Below are 14,376 nucleotides of genomic sequence, written 5' to 3' on the forward strand. Positions count from 1 at the left end.
TTAGTGAATTTTGGACTTTAGCTCTTCTGAATGCATTTTATAATCCATTAATCAAGTTTAATCTTAATATGTTTTTATTTATAGAAGTCCTATTTAGCCCTTTTCCAGATCTGTCCCATCATATTTGATGGTCTCTTGTTCCTAATTCATGCTTAGAATTATTTCTCTTATCTCTTTAAATATATTAAACTTATTTTTTTGGTTGATTCCAATATCTGACTTCTCTGTAGATCTGATTCTTTGTTTCTACAGACTCATGTTCATTTTTTTCCTTACCATGCTTTGCATAGATCTAAGATGGGCCACAGCCTCGTCCCAGCACAAATTTGGGGAAACAAGATATTGCACTGATTCTTTGCAACTTCTCAGCTACTAGGTTAGGATTTCTTGATGTGTTTTCTAGGTTTTATTTTGTATATTTGGTCCTCTTTTGTTCTAATTTCTATGTGCCAATATAATTTCAAATTTACACACCATTTGATATTTGTTTTTCTTTCTCTTCTTTACTATGAGATAATACAAAGTAATGGTTAAGACTATAGACTCTATGATCATACTGTCTGAATTCAAATCTAGACTTTACCAATTACTAGCTCTGCCAAGTAAAATTTACCTAGATGAGCCTCAGTTTCTCACATTATGTTAGCATAAATTTGATTGGCATATTGGGCTATTGATAGTATTGAATGAATGAATGCATGTGAAGAATGAATATAGCCTAGTACACAGTAACAACTCAATAAGTATACATTATCATTAGCTCTGTTTTTCTTCCTCTAAGCCCCAGGTACTGAATCTTTCACAAACTTGATATCAAATAAGGATGTGGATTGACTGACAGGTGTTGAATGTCTGGCCCCTGTAACCCACTCCAGAAAGTGAAGATGAAGTACTGGAGAGGAAAAGGTTCAGTGTACTTTGTACAAAGAAGGGCCCCCTGTAGGCTCAGATATATCTTAAGTGTGATGGCTGCCTCAGGGCAATCTGCCCATGGAATGATGCTCTTCTACATTCCCAGGAAGTCTGAGGGGTCAGGGCAGTGGGGAATGCAGCAGGGAGAAAGAGAGAAACATTAGGTCCTCTAGAAAGTACATAGGTTGTTATGGTAATTTCTACCATGTTTTACCCTTAAATTTAGTCTCAAAAGAACAGATGAATCATCTTAACCATCTTTTCCTCCCTTTACTTCCAAAGAGATAAAATTATGAATTTAGGTTAGTCTTAGTTTATTTTGTTTAGAGTATTGAGAGATAGTGTGTGTGATTTAAATGTAATGAGAAATGCCCGTTTTTTTTTCCTTAGCCTAAATTTAAACATTTTAGATGAAGTTAAACTTGGAAATGTAATTAAAAAAAAAACTTTTTTATTTTTAAAATATTTCTCCTGATATCCCCTTTCTTTTGATTCTCCAGGAGCTACTTGCTTTGTGATTAGTCATTTCTTCTGGTGTTTTGAAACTCTAGGTCCTCACTAAAGCCAAAGGATTTTCAGCTCCCACTTTTTTTCATCACTAGCTCAACTGGTGATTTTCTTGGGGATTATCATATACTACTACTGTTAAAATATTCATTACACATTGAATCAGACCTCTCAGTATAAAATTATTCTGAATCTACCAATTAGTCAAGGTGAGACATTTAGCACATTACATTACTTTTACTTAGTTTTATTACTATTAATTACTTAGCATATTATACCTGAACAATTTTTAGATCCTTTAATACAAAAATCTCTGCTTTTTGTACCTTAAGAATCTGCTTACATTTCCTAACTTTGTGCTTCATTTGTTCTTCTTTCTCTATTTTCTTGAAGTGTAAAGTTAGGTTGTTTTTTTGAGATTTTTCTTGTTTCTTGAGGTTTAAATTTATAATGTTTAAGCTTACTGCTGTGGTTTATACTTCACTCATGCATGTTGCACACATTGCAAAAAGAGTTGCAAAACAAGAATTTTCTAAAGATGTTTTGTTTGTGAAAACAGTGTTGGAGAAGACTAATTTTGTAGTAAAGAATTGCCCAAATAAGTGGATGCCAGGGTCAACACCTTACTTTCTCCCCCATTAATTTGCTGATTTATTCTTATTCCCCTAGTTATATGGAAAGATCTCTTCAGTTCTTCTCTTAGGACAAAGACTTTGAGATTTGTGCCTGAATCTGGGCTTATATTTGAAGGGGTCTGGAACTTAACAATGAAGGGATGATATCTTGGAACTCACTTCTCTTTCAAAAACTATCAGATTTGAAGAAGGACAGAAATTGCTTTTAAATGAATAAATATCTTTTAACTGAATTCTTAAAACTACCTTTACTAACAATCATAGGAGAACTTACCATTTATTGAAATATATCATTTTTGTTAAATTATGACTAAATGCGGTACTTTTTTTTTTTAAGATTGATTTATTTATGAAAGAGAGCACAAGCAGGGGGAGCGGCAGGCAGAGGGAGAAGCAGACTCCCCGCTGAGCAGGGAACCCAGTGTGGGACTCGATCCCAGGACCCTGGGATCATGACCTGAGCTGAAGGCAGACGCTTAACCAACTGAGCCACCCAGGCATCCCTGCAGTGTTCTTTAGTAAGGTAAATGTTTGCATTATGGGTTAATCTTGAGATTGAGAAAACACTGGCAAGAGGAAATAGGAATTTGTCAGGGTGCTTTCATGTCTTTTGATTACAGTATCTTCCAGTCACCTCTCTGAGGTGTTGCCTGTAGTTTTCATTCCACTACCTAGATAGGAATTTTACCAAGATTGATCCTGTTTATCCAGTGTCAGTTCAGGAGCCTCACTCATCTCCCCGCCGGCTACCTCAGGGCTTCTGTATATGGAAATGCCTTTGAAATTATCATCCCCACGTAATCCAGTGTGGTGAAGTTGTGTATTTAAACACTGACTGCAATCTCCTGTAAGAAATACTTTGTGTGTAATAGTGTACACACATATGTGTGTACTCACTGCAACTGAAACAAAATGTCAAGAAACAGGCATAATTTTACTATTTAAAAATTTCTAGAGATTTCTACTTTATTTCATTAAAAAATACTAGCTGAGAGACACTAAATTAATGATCCATAGTTGGAAAGATGCTATTCTAAAAAATATGTACATAAGAAAAATATGCATTTATGTGCTGATTTGTTTCCCCTTTATTTATTAGTTAAAATTTATATTTCTGCCAATCAGAACATAAGATAACCAGTGTTTCTACAATAAGACGATAAAACTCATTCCAAAACAAAGAAAGCTCTCGTTTTCATTTCTGTTATTCTCTGTGCAATAATAAAATCACCTATTGACCCAATACTTTCTCTCTAGACCCCATGTTTGAACTATCATCCTATAGGTTGTGGGTGAAGTACCTCATGGGTCTTCCTATAGTTGGAAAAAATATATTTACCCAACATTTATAGTTTACTTATTGCTTTGTAAGCTTTGTGTGAAAAGTTTCTGACATTCAGCTATAAGGCACACAAGGAGAAAAAGAAGTCTGCAGAGGAAAAGTCATAAGGAAGAAGATAAAATCCTTACATTTATATTGTGTGTATCAGTTTTCGTGGTTATAATGAGGAAGAAAATACAAATCTATCTCCTTTGTGTTTTTGAGAGAGAAATTGCTGATGATTTGATGGTGCTGTAGCTGCTATTACCAGCCAGTCAGACTCAGTTATTGGCTGCTTCATTCACGTTTTACTATTGGATGAGTTGAAATTGACCCTGGGGATGGAAAGTGCTTCTCACAGTTAGGTCATGGGGTTGTAGAAAAGAGCAAGAAGCTATCATATAACTCCCCATCTCATGGCTCATCCAAGCACTCTTAGAACTTAAGGCAGGGGGTTCTCTTTCATTTTTCTCCTTTTTGCTTGAACTTTTTCAGCAGAAAAGAAAAAGTCGATTTAAATGCCTAGGAGATGAAAAGCTTAAAACCGAGGTTATATTAAGAAGGTTCACATAGTGTCATGGCCCCACACTATTTTAGATGAAAATCTAAGAAATGATTGAAAAACTTAACCCTTGACAAAAAATGATACCACATGGAGTCTTTATTCAAGTCCCCAGTCATAACCAATACCAGCCCTGGTTATATCTAGGATCAATTTGTCTGAAGAAATTCTATTTTGAGAGTGTGGAAATAAAAATAATAAGATTTTTAAACTTTATTCAAATAGCTTGCAAATTATATTTGGTTCAGCACCTGAATACCAAGGATTTTTCTAAGATATTTATACCAAGGGTTTTTCTTTTTTGTAATTTCTTGCAAACGTATAATTTAAGGTTGACATAATTGGTATTGATTTTCTCATTCTATTCAGCTTGGGCCTAGGAATAACTATATCATGCAATCTATAAAATACAGACCTTTTTCTTCCACTATAATGGAAGTTTTCAGAGTTCCAGAATTGACTCTAAAGTTATACATTTTCAAGAAAACAGGAGCTTTCAATGTTTCAATTTTGTAAAGCTTCATAAAATGGAATGTCCTTGCTTATAAATGAGGAAGCAATGCAAAGATGAAAGAAAAAGCACACTAATCCCTTCTAAGGCATTGCAGATTATTTTGCTGATGTAAATAAATAGTATAAAGCCCAGTCATTTTACCTGGGAGCTTCTATGACAGACTCTGCATGCTGCATCTCCTGGCACTATATGTACTATGATGGGGCTTAACTTTGACACCAGAGGTCTGTTTCAGCCTTAAGCCTACACGATTCCACATTACTGCCACTCATAATCACCATTTAATTAGTTCTCTTCTCCTATCTTTTGTTCTCTCTCATATTCTCAACCCCATGATACTCTTGTTTAATCCACCTTCTCACTACTCTCCTCTCTACCAAACCTTTCAGTTTTAGTTTCTAGAACCTCTATTCCACACTAAACAAAGTAATCAAACTACTAAATTATTTTACTCAGTATAAGTTTTATTTTTGTTTCCCTAGCTAAACCCTGTCCTTCCTTGTGAATACAAATGCCCCTGGAGGACTCTAGGTAGAAGTGTTCATTCTTTCAACACACCCTTTGTGGTAGGTTGAATGATGCTCTCCCCCTCCATGCCATGCTTCTAGCCTTGAAGATGGAGGAAGGGGACATGAGTCAAGAAATGCAGGTGATCTCTGTGAACTAAAAGAGCAAGGGAACAGATTCTTCCCGAGATTTGGAACAGGATTATCGGCCTGCCAACATCTTGATTTTAGACCAGTGAAATTGATTTCAAACTTCTGACTTCAAGAACTATAAGATAGTATGTTGGTATTGGGTTAAATTAATTTAATTTCTATAGTTTTTATTATAGCATCAATAGGAAACTAAGGCATCATATTCATCAATTTTTGTGGCAAAACAGCTCCCCCCTTTGAAGTTTATGACATCTGTTTATAAATCCTTAAACTCCCAATTTCTTGTCGCAGTTATAGAAGATGTTAAAACCTGGCTCTTATCCATATCTTGCTCTCCCATCATCCCAGAAGTCCACCAGCTCTGTTCTGCTCTGGATTTTTGTCTCCAAGAATTACTATTTCACTTCTCTCTTACTTTACTTCATGATTTATACTGGAACCCATGATTGATCATTTGAACCTCTCTTGATTCCCTTGAATCCTCATCTTTCTGCTACCTCTGTAAGTCCTCAGCCTAGAGTTAGTTTCACTGTCTGCCTCTTATATCTGAACTGTTGAGATTTGCTAGAATAAAATTCTTAAATACATAGATTACTTAATACATTTTCATGGTCTCTATAGTTAACCAAGTCTCTAAAACTGGTCATGACTCATTTTATGTGGCCCCAAACAGCTCTGTCTTTCATTACCAGTAATAATTGCACTAAATTTTCACAAGTTTCAAACCTCTACAAAAATGTTACCCTTCTCATTTGTGGCAGATAACCTTAGCATATCTTATGGATTGAGCAAATGTGAATTATCTTCTCTCAGGGTTGCCTGAGAATGTAGGGCCCAGGGAAAGTCAGTTTTTGCAGCATCTGTATTGGTAGAAACAACTTGATTTTTAAAAAAAGGTATGTTAAATTAATGGAGGCATGTAAGATTTGGTGATTATTGATGGAGATTTAGAATAATGGTTAGAGAAGAGACATCTGTGTATTTGCTTTTTGTCCAATCAGTGCATGAGAAGATTCTTCATAGTATCTGGTATCATCTCTTCCTGTTCAGGTCCAGGAACTATGACTTCATATTCTTTACCATCAGATGAGCCATTTCTGATTATTTCATGTCTCCCATTATTAGTAAAAGATAGCAGTACTATTATCACTCACAAAATTATATTAAAACAATAGATATATCATTGCTTCTTCAGTTCCCAGATACCATTTATTTAATTCTGGTTATTAAGAACTCATGATGCTAAATCATCCATGGTGTCATCCATGAATACTAGCTTCCCGTGACTCTCTCTTGAAGGTTGTTACTATGCTTTGTTGATGATGACCGGAAATCCAAATATTACTGTAGTTTTCTGATTATATTAAGTTTGCTGTTCAGAATCTTATAGAATAAGACACGTTCTGAACATGTCTTTTTTTGAACTTTTCAGGTTATATTTATGGCATTCCAAAGATGTGATTTATAGCAATGTTGATATACCCCTGTTTTCCACAGATCATCACAGGGAAGAAGGATACGAAATGACTCTTGGGTAAAGTAAGTAGAGAAGTCCATTTCAGAGGCGTCCGGGTGGCTCAGTCGTTAAGCATCTGCCTCTGGCTCAGGTCATGATCCCAGGGTCCTGGGATCCAGCCCCGCATTGGGCTCCCTGCTCTGTGGGAAGCCTGCTTCTCCCTCTCCCACTCCCCCTGCTTGTGTTCCCTCTCTTGCTGTGTCTTTCTCTGCCAAATAAATAAATAAAATCTTTAAAAAAAAAAAAAAGAGAAGTCCATTTCACATGGGGACTATCTATCCCTCTTCCAGTACTACTCCAGTCACCATGTAAATGAGAAGCATTGGTTAGATGTACCCTTTGGTATTATGAGCAGTGGTCATGAAAGCCTTTAGAAGAGATAGTGCGGCATTTCCCAAGGACTACTGGGAACATGGCGCAGATCCTATGGAGAGGGTAGGATGACCACTTCTGAGTGCTGTTGGTGGAAGGCACATAAGGTAAAGGATCTCTGCTGCCAACCCCACAGCCTTTGCTTATATTTGCAACCAAAGCAGAATATGAATGGGTCTGTGGTTCAAGCTCAACTGTGGATGGGGGACCATCCTCATCAGTAGCTTAGAGCCCTGAACTTGTCCTGTGTCTGATGTGAGTATCACTAAGAATCACCATGCCAATGTGATTCTGGCAGCCCATTCTCACTCAGTCCCATGAAAACCAAAACGAAATAGATTATATCAGCCAGCAAGTGCAATCTGCTCACCTCACCACGCTCCTGGAACTGGGACTAATGACAGAGCCCAGGGCAATCCCAGAAGCTTTCGTTCCAAAGCTCTTCAGGGCATTTGGTGGATCTCATGCAAGGAGCAGAGAGTCAGAGAGTGTATTTCTCTCCCGTAAGGAGAAAAATAGGGCTCAGGATCCACATCTTCTCAGATAGTACTGCCATCCCCAGTCCCAGGCATCTCAGGGGACTTAGACAATTTTGAGGAAGGTACTTCTGTTGACCAGGAATAGTGTGGAACTTGGTCCAGACCTGCCTGCTGATGGCATTGCTGTCCTTGGCCAATTCCAAGTATTAGAGGAGGATTTGGAACATTTGTGGAAGATATTGCCAAAACTTGGGATCTGCAGAGATCCAAAGTGGTACTTCCACTTGGCCAGGCCTAAGCATGGTACTTCCTCCAGTGCCCACTTCCTCCTTTCAGAATTAGTTATATCTATTTCCATCCTCACCACTGCCCCGAAAACATCCGGGTGAGGTATCCTTCTTCTGCTTGATGGTCAACTGCTCCATCTGTGTTCTATTATTTTCTCTCATCTCCTTGGAAACCTCACTCCATCAGTTTTTCTCCTCTCTGCTATATCTTCAACTTCTCCCTTCCTCTTTCCATTTTGCTTTTTCCTTGTAGCCAGAAGTCTTTTGTTGATTATTTTCTTTCCTATTTCTCTCTCTCTTCAGTCTTCATGAAAGAAAAGTCTATACTCATTTTTTCCCCCTATGTTTTCTGTTTTTCCCTCAAGTTGCTGTAGTTTGGCTTTCCTCTACCCTAAGTGCCCTGACAAGTTATTAGTGACCAATGTATTATCGAACCCAATTATTTTAGATACCGTACTTCTCTGTTGCAATTTAAACTGTTGGGAGCACTTTTCTTGAGACTCACTTATTCTCTGATCTTTGTCATACTGCTCTGACTATTCTTTTTTGGTTTCTTCATGGAATTCTTTTCTGTTAAGCATTTGCTCCTTGTATTAGTTTTCTACTCTTTCCTAATAAATGACCACAGACTTAGTTTATAACAACTCCCATTTATTATCTCACAGTTTGGTAGGTCAGGAGTCCAGCCATGGGTTAGCTAGGTCCTCTCTTAGATTCTCACAAGCTGAAATGAAGGAGTTGGTAGGACTGTGTTCTTTTTTTGGAGGCTCTGGGGAAGAATCTGCACCCAAGCTCATTCAGTTTGTGATAGAAGTCCCCCATTTCCTTGCTGGCTTTCAGCTTGGGTCACTTCCAGCTCCCAGGGGCCGTCCACATTCCTTGTCACGTGGCCCCTTCTATTGCAAGCCAGCAACAAAGAACTTCCTTTCTATTGAATCCCTCTCAAACTTTATAAATATCTTTCACCAAGAAGAGCCCACATGATTTTAAGGTTATGTTCTGCTAGGATAAATCTACCTATTTTAAAATCAACTGACTTGGAACCTTAATTACGTCTGTAAAATACCTTGCCACATAACAATCACTAGAGTGGTATCTCATCATATGCATAGGCCTGGATGCACTCAGTAGGAGAGGATTATATGAGGGAGTGAATCATTAGAGATCTTAGAATTCTGCCTACCTCACTGCTTTTTCATATCTATCTGTTCTCTTGAGATGGTTTCAATTACCACGTATAGGCTGGTGAATCTCAAATCTGTATCTTCAGCCCCAATCTCCCATGGTTTTAGGCTTAGACATACCAGCAGGCCTTCAGATGCCAACAGTTTTTGTTTGCAAATCTCGTAACCATTTTATATTTAACATGTTTTAGAACGAATGCATTCTTTTATGTTTCTCCTTTAGCATCCCCTCCTCCTGTTGTATTCCCTGTCTCATTTAAGTTATCAAATCACTGATGCCAGAAATCTTAGTGTTATGCTTATTCTTTGCTTCCATTTATCCCACATATTTAATTTTTAATTTTTTTTTTTTTAAGATTTTATTTATTTGAGAGAGAGAGAATGAGAGACAGAGAGCATGAGAGGGAGGAGGGTCAGAGGGAGAAGCAGATTCCCTGCTGAGCAGGGAGCCCTATGTGGGACTTGATCCCGGGACTCCAGGATCATGACCTGAGCCGAAGGCAGTCGCTTAACCAACTGAGCCACCGAGGCGCCCCCACATATTTATACATATACATAATGTGTACATTAAGGTATATATGACCAATTTAACTTTCACAGTGCTTCTTCAATATTTATGACTCTCTTTTCCGTATTTACAACCATTGCTCTAGTTCAGGTTCTCATTTATCTTGAGTATTATAGTACATTTTCATTGAAGTCTAACACACATACAGAAAAGTACACATATCATAAGTAGATGGCACAGTTAATTTCACAAAATCAGTGTACTCATGTAACGAGCACTTGTGGATATGGAGCTACGCAATGGGTACAGGAGAGACTGGATCTCAAAGGATTCTCTGGGATGCCTCCTAGTATTTCCATCTCCATCAGAAAATGTAAAGGACAATTACAACAACCAAAGAAATGCAGGATCATGGAGGATTTAGACACTTTAGATTCTTCAGGAATAAAGATTTAGGTCAACCTACAAAGTTATAAACATTTGCCACTTAACATTGGTTCTGTGTGTATGTGTGTATGTTAACTATTTTCTGTTTTTTCTTCTCTCTCTCTCTTACCTGTTGCTGTTTTATATAAGATTGTTATTGGTGGTTAACTTTAAAATTTAGTTGTTTGGTAACAGAACATTCAGAGAGAACACTGACTAAATTTGAAGAGCAATTAACACTCAGAGATAGATACTGTGATTATCTCAGGGCAGTAGATACAATGACTATTGGGACCTGTCATGTCTTCACTTTTGGGAGAGGGTAGGAGGTCTTTCTATGTGGGATAGTTGTATCTTGTTAGGTGAAATGAAGTTGTTCTGTTAGTGAATAGATGTTTAAATAAATGTAAAAAGGTGTGTAAAAGGGATACTGAGTAGTCAAAGGGGTAGAACATGCTGGTTATTATGCTGTTGTATCTCACTGACTCATCTTTCTATACTTAGTCTTGTGGTGTTGGGGATGGGACACTGCAAACCACATTTCCTTTGCTCAGTGGCTCCTCACTAGACTCTGCAAGTAGGGAACATGAGAGGGAGATTGAAAGGTTGGAGGAGGGAGAAGGGGACCTCCTTCCTCTGTTCGCTTCTTGTTCCTGTCAGTATCAATTCAACAGTGGCCCCTTAATCTGGCTGTAACAGTTCCATTTTGTAGTTTTGCCCATGCTTTCTAAAAACAGACTTGTATTCTGCTCTCACCCATCACATGCGTATTTCCTTAGCCAACTGGCACTCTTTCCTCTGTGTGAGCTCTGTAAGTTTTCTTACCTCAGACCTGTAAGCTTTAAGTTGTAAGAATTTTAACCTCTTCCCTTTCCCCTCTCAGTTTTTTGGGTGAAAACTTTCAGAAGTTACTGCATCTGTAATGTCTCCTTTCTGTTTTCTTATTTCCTTGTTTCCTTCCTTCTTTCCCCTTTTACTGTCTTTCAAAATATTTTTTTTTCATTTTCAAATCAATTTTATGTAGATATAATTTGCATGCAATAAAATTCATGCATTTTTACTGTGCAGGTGAGTTATAGTTCATTAGTTAATTGGTGCACTAGTGCAATCAAGTTATAAAATACTTCTAACACCCCAGAAAGTTCTCTTTTGCCATGGCAGTGAATTGCCACCCACTCCAAGCCCTAGGCAAACTTTGATTTTTTTTTTCACCACTGTATATGCATTTTGTCTGTTCTAGAACTTTGTGTCATTAGAATCATATAGCATACACTTTTTGTGTCTGGATTCTTTTACTCATAGTAATGTTTTGGGAATTTATCCATGTTTTGCACTGATTAATAATTGATTCCTTTTAATGGTTTAGTAGTATTCTATTGAATGATTATGCCAAAATGTGTTGTTTATTCATTCATCTGTTGATAGACATTTGGATTATTTCCAGTTTGGTGCTATCATGAATAAAATTGCTATAAGCATTCATATTCAAATATTTTTGTATGTATGTATTTTCATTTCTCTTGGGTAATACCTAGGACTGGAATTGTTGTATTGTATGGTAAATATATGTTTAATTTTATAAGAAACTGCTAAACTATTTTCCCAAGTGTAAAACAAAATGGTTTTACACTCTCATCAGCAATGTATGAGAATTCTCGTTGTTAACACATCTTTACCAACACTTGAAATTGTCAATTAAAAAATTTTAGTCATTGTAGCTAGCATTTAGTGGTTTATCATTGTGGTTTTACTTTTTTCATTCTTCTAATGACCAGTGATGCTTAACATGTTTTTGGTCATTATTTGCCATTTATGCATTTTATTTTGTGAAGTCTTTCTTGAAATCATTTGGCCACTTTAAAAATTGAGTTGCTTGTCTTCTTATTACTGAGCTGTGAAAATTCCTCTAATTCATCAAATATATGCATTATGAATATTTTTCTTCCAGTCTGTGGCTTGCATTTTAATATTTGAAATGGTATCTTTCCAAGAGCAGATGTTTTGAATTTGGATGAAATCCAGTTTATCAGATTTTCTTTTTTTTTTTTCTTTTTATGGTTAGTGCTTTCTATATTCTTTTTTTTTTTTTTAAGATTTTATTTATTTATCTGACAGAGAGAGACACAGTGAGAGAGGGAACAGAAGTGGGGGAGTGAGAGAGGGAGAAGCAGGCTTCCCATTGAGCAGGGAGCCTGATGTGGGGCTTGATCCCAGGACCCTGGGATCATGACCCGAGCCAAAGGCAGACACTTAACGACTGAGCCACCCAGGAGCCCAGTGCTTTCTATATTCTAAGAAATTTTGTCTAATTAAAGTAGTGAAGACTTTATCCTATGTTTTCTGAAGAAGCTTTTAGCTTTAGATATACAATCCATTTTGAGATTTTTTTTTTTCCTGTGTGGTACAAGTGAAGGGTTGAGTTTATTTTCCTAATGAATATCCAGTTGTCCCTGTACCATTTATTAAGGACGCTGTCCTTTCCCATTAATTTACCCTGGTACCTTTGTTAAAAATTAATTGATTATATATGTGTGAGCCTATTTCTAGACTGTGTATTTCTTTTCATTGATCTATATGTCTGTTTTAACACCAACACCATGTCTTGGTTACCATAGCTTTATAGTAAACCTTTAAATCATGTAGTATTAGTCCTTCAAAATCTTTTCTTCAAAATTGTTTTGACTCTTCTAGATTCTTTGCACTACCACGTAAATTTTAGATATAGTATGTACATTTTTACAAGAAAAAACCTGCGGGGGTTTTGTTTGAAGTACATCAAATCTATAAACTAACTTGGGGGAAAACTGACATCTTAACAATATGAGTCTTCCAATTTATGGAGGTGATATATTTATTTAGGTCTGCTTGAATTTTTCTCAGCCTTGTTTAGTAGCTTACAAAGTGTACAGATTTTGCACATATTTTGTTAAATATTGCAAACTATTTGATGTTTTTGATCCTGTATCATGAAAATTATCAAACCTACTTATTAATTCTAGTAGCTCTTTATCCTCCAGATTCCTTGGGATTTTCTACATACAAGATCAAGTTGGCTGCAGTTATAAATTGTTTTACTTTGTATGTTCCAGTGTTCAATCTGTATGTCTTCATTACTTTTTCTTGCCTTATTATACGGGATAGAACCTCACGTGTAGTGTTAAATAGAAGTGATTATAGCAGACATCCTTGCCTATTTCCCAATATTACAGGAAAGGTTTTCATATTTTAGTCTTTAAACATGATGTTAGCCATAGTTTTTTTATAGGTGCTGTATTAGTTTCCCCCCAAAATACCGCAAATTTGGTGCTTAAAACAACAGAAATGTGTTCTCTCAAAATCTAGAGGCTAAAATTTTGAAATTAAGATGTCAACAGGATCACATTCTTCGTAAAAGCTCTAGAAGAAGATCCTTCCTTGCCTCTTTCTGCCTTTTAGAAGAGAAAATGGCCATGTGAAGGCAGAGGGAAAAATTGGAGTGATGCAGCTATAAACCAAGAAATTCCAAGGACTGGCCATTTTCTCTTTGTGTGTGTCTTCACATTGACTTCTCTGTGTCTTGACATGGTCGCCTTACAGAGACATTAGTCATTAGATTTAGGGTCCACCCTAATCCGACATGACCTTATTTTAACTTAATTACAGTTGCAAATAGTCTATTTCCAAATAAGGTTACATGCACAGGTAGCAGGGATAAGGGCTTCAGCATATCTTTTTGGAGTCATAATCCAAACCACAAGTGTCTTTTATTGGGTTGAAAGTTCTCTCATATTCCTAATTTGCTGAGTGTTTGTATTATAAATGGATATTGAGTTTTGTCAAATGCTTTATCTGAATTTATTAAGATGATCATATCAATTTTCTCTTATTTTTAAAATAGTAAAATGCATTGATTAATTTTTTACAGTATATTGTGGAAATTTTTAAACATTCAGCAAAGTTGAAACAATTTTACAGTAAATATTGGTATTTGTATTCTACCATTAGTATTTTACCAAATGTGTTTTATCACATATACATTTCATTGCCTATACTTCTACCTTTCATTAATCCATCTTTTGTTGGTGCATTTCAAAATAAATTACAGATACCAGTACACTTTTTACTAAATACTCCACAATGCATGCAATTACTTAAGTTCAATCTTTGTGTAATCTTTTTACTTTTGAGAGAGAGTTTGTGTATTACAAAATCAGTTTCAAGCAGATTGTAAATGCATAGGTGAAAGCTTAATACAATGTTTCTATAAGTGATATAATATCTTCATGATATTGTGGTAAGGAATTGTTTCTTTAACAGGATACAAAATGTTCTAATTATAATTGAAAAACATTGTAGTTAATTAGTAAAGATTCTTTCTATTCATTAAAAGATGCTGTTTAAGGAATAAAGGCATAAGCAACTGAGTGGAAGGAGGTATTTGCAATGTACTCCATAAAGAACATGTCTTATGATGATATAAGAATTCTTGACAGACAATCCAGTATAAAACAACAA

The sequence above is a fragment of the Phoca vitulina genome, unplaced genomic scaffold (genome assembly GCF_004348235.1).
Source record: "Phoca vitulina isolate PV1807 unplaced genomic scaffold, GSC_HSeal_1.0 scaffold10, whole genome shotgun sequence".
Classification (NCBI taxonomy): Eukaryota; Metazoa; Chordata; class Mammalia; order Carnivora; family Phocidae; genus Phoca; species Phoca vitulina.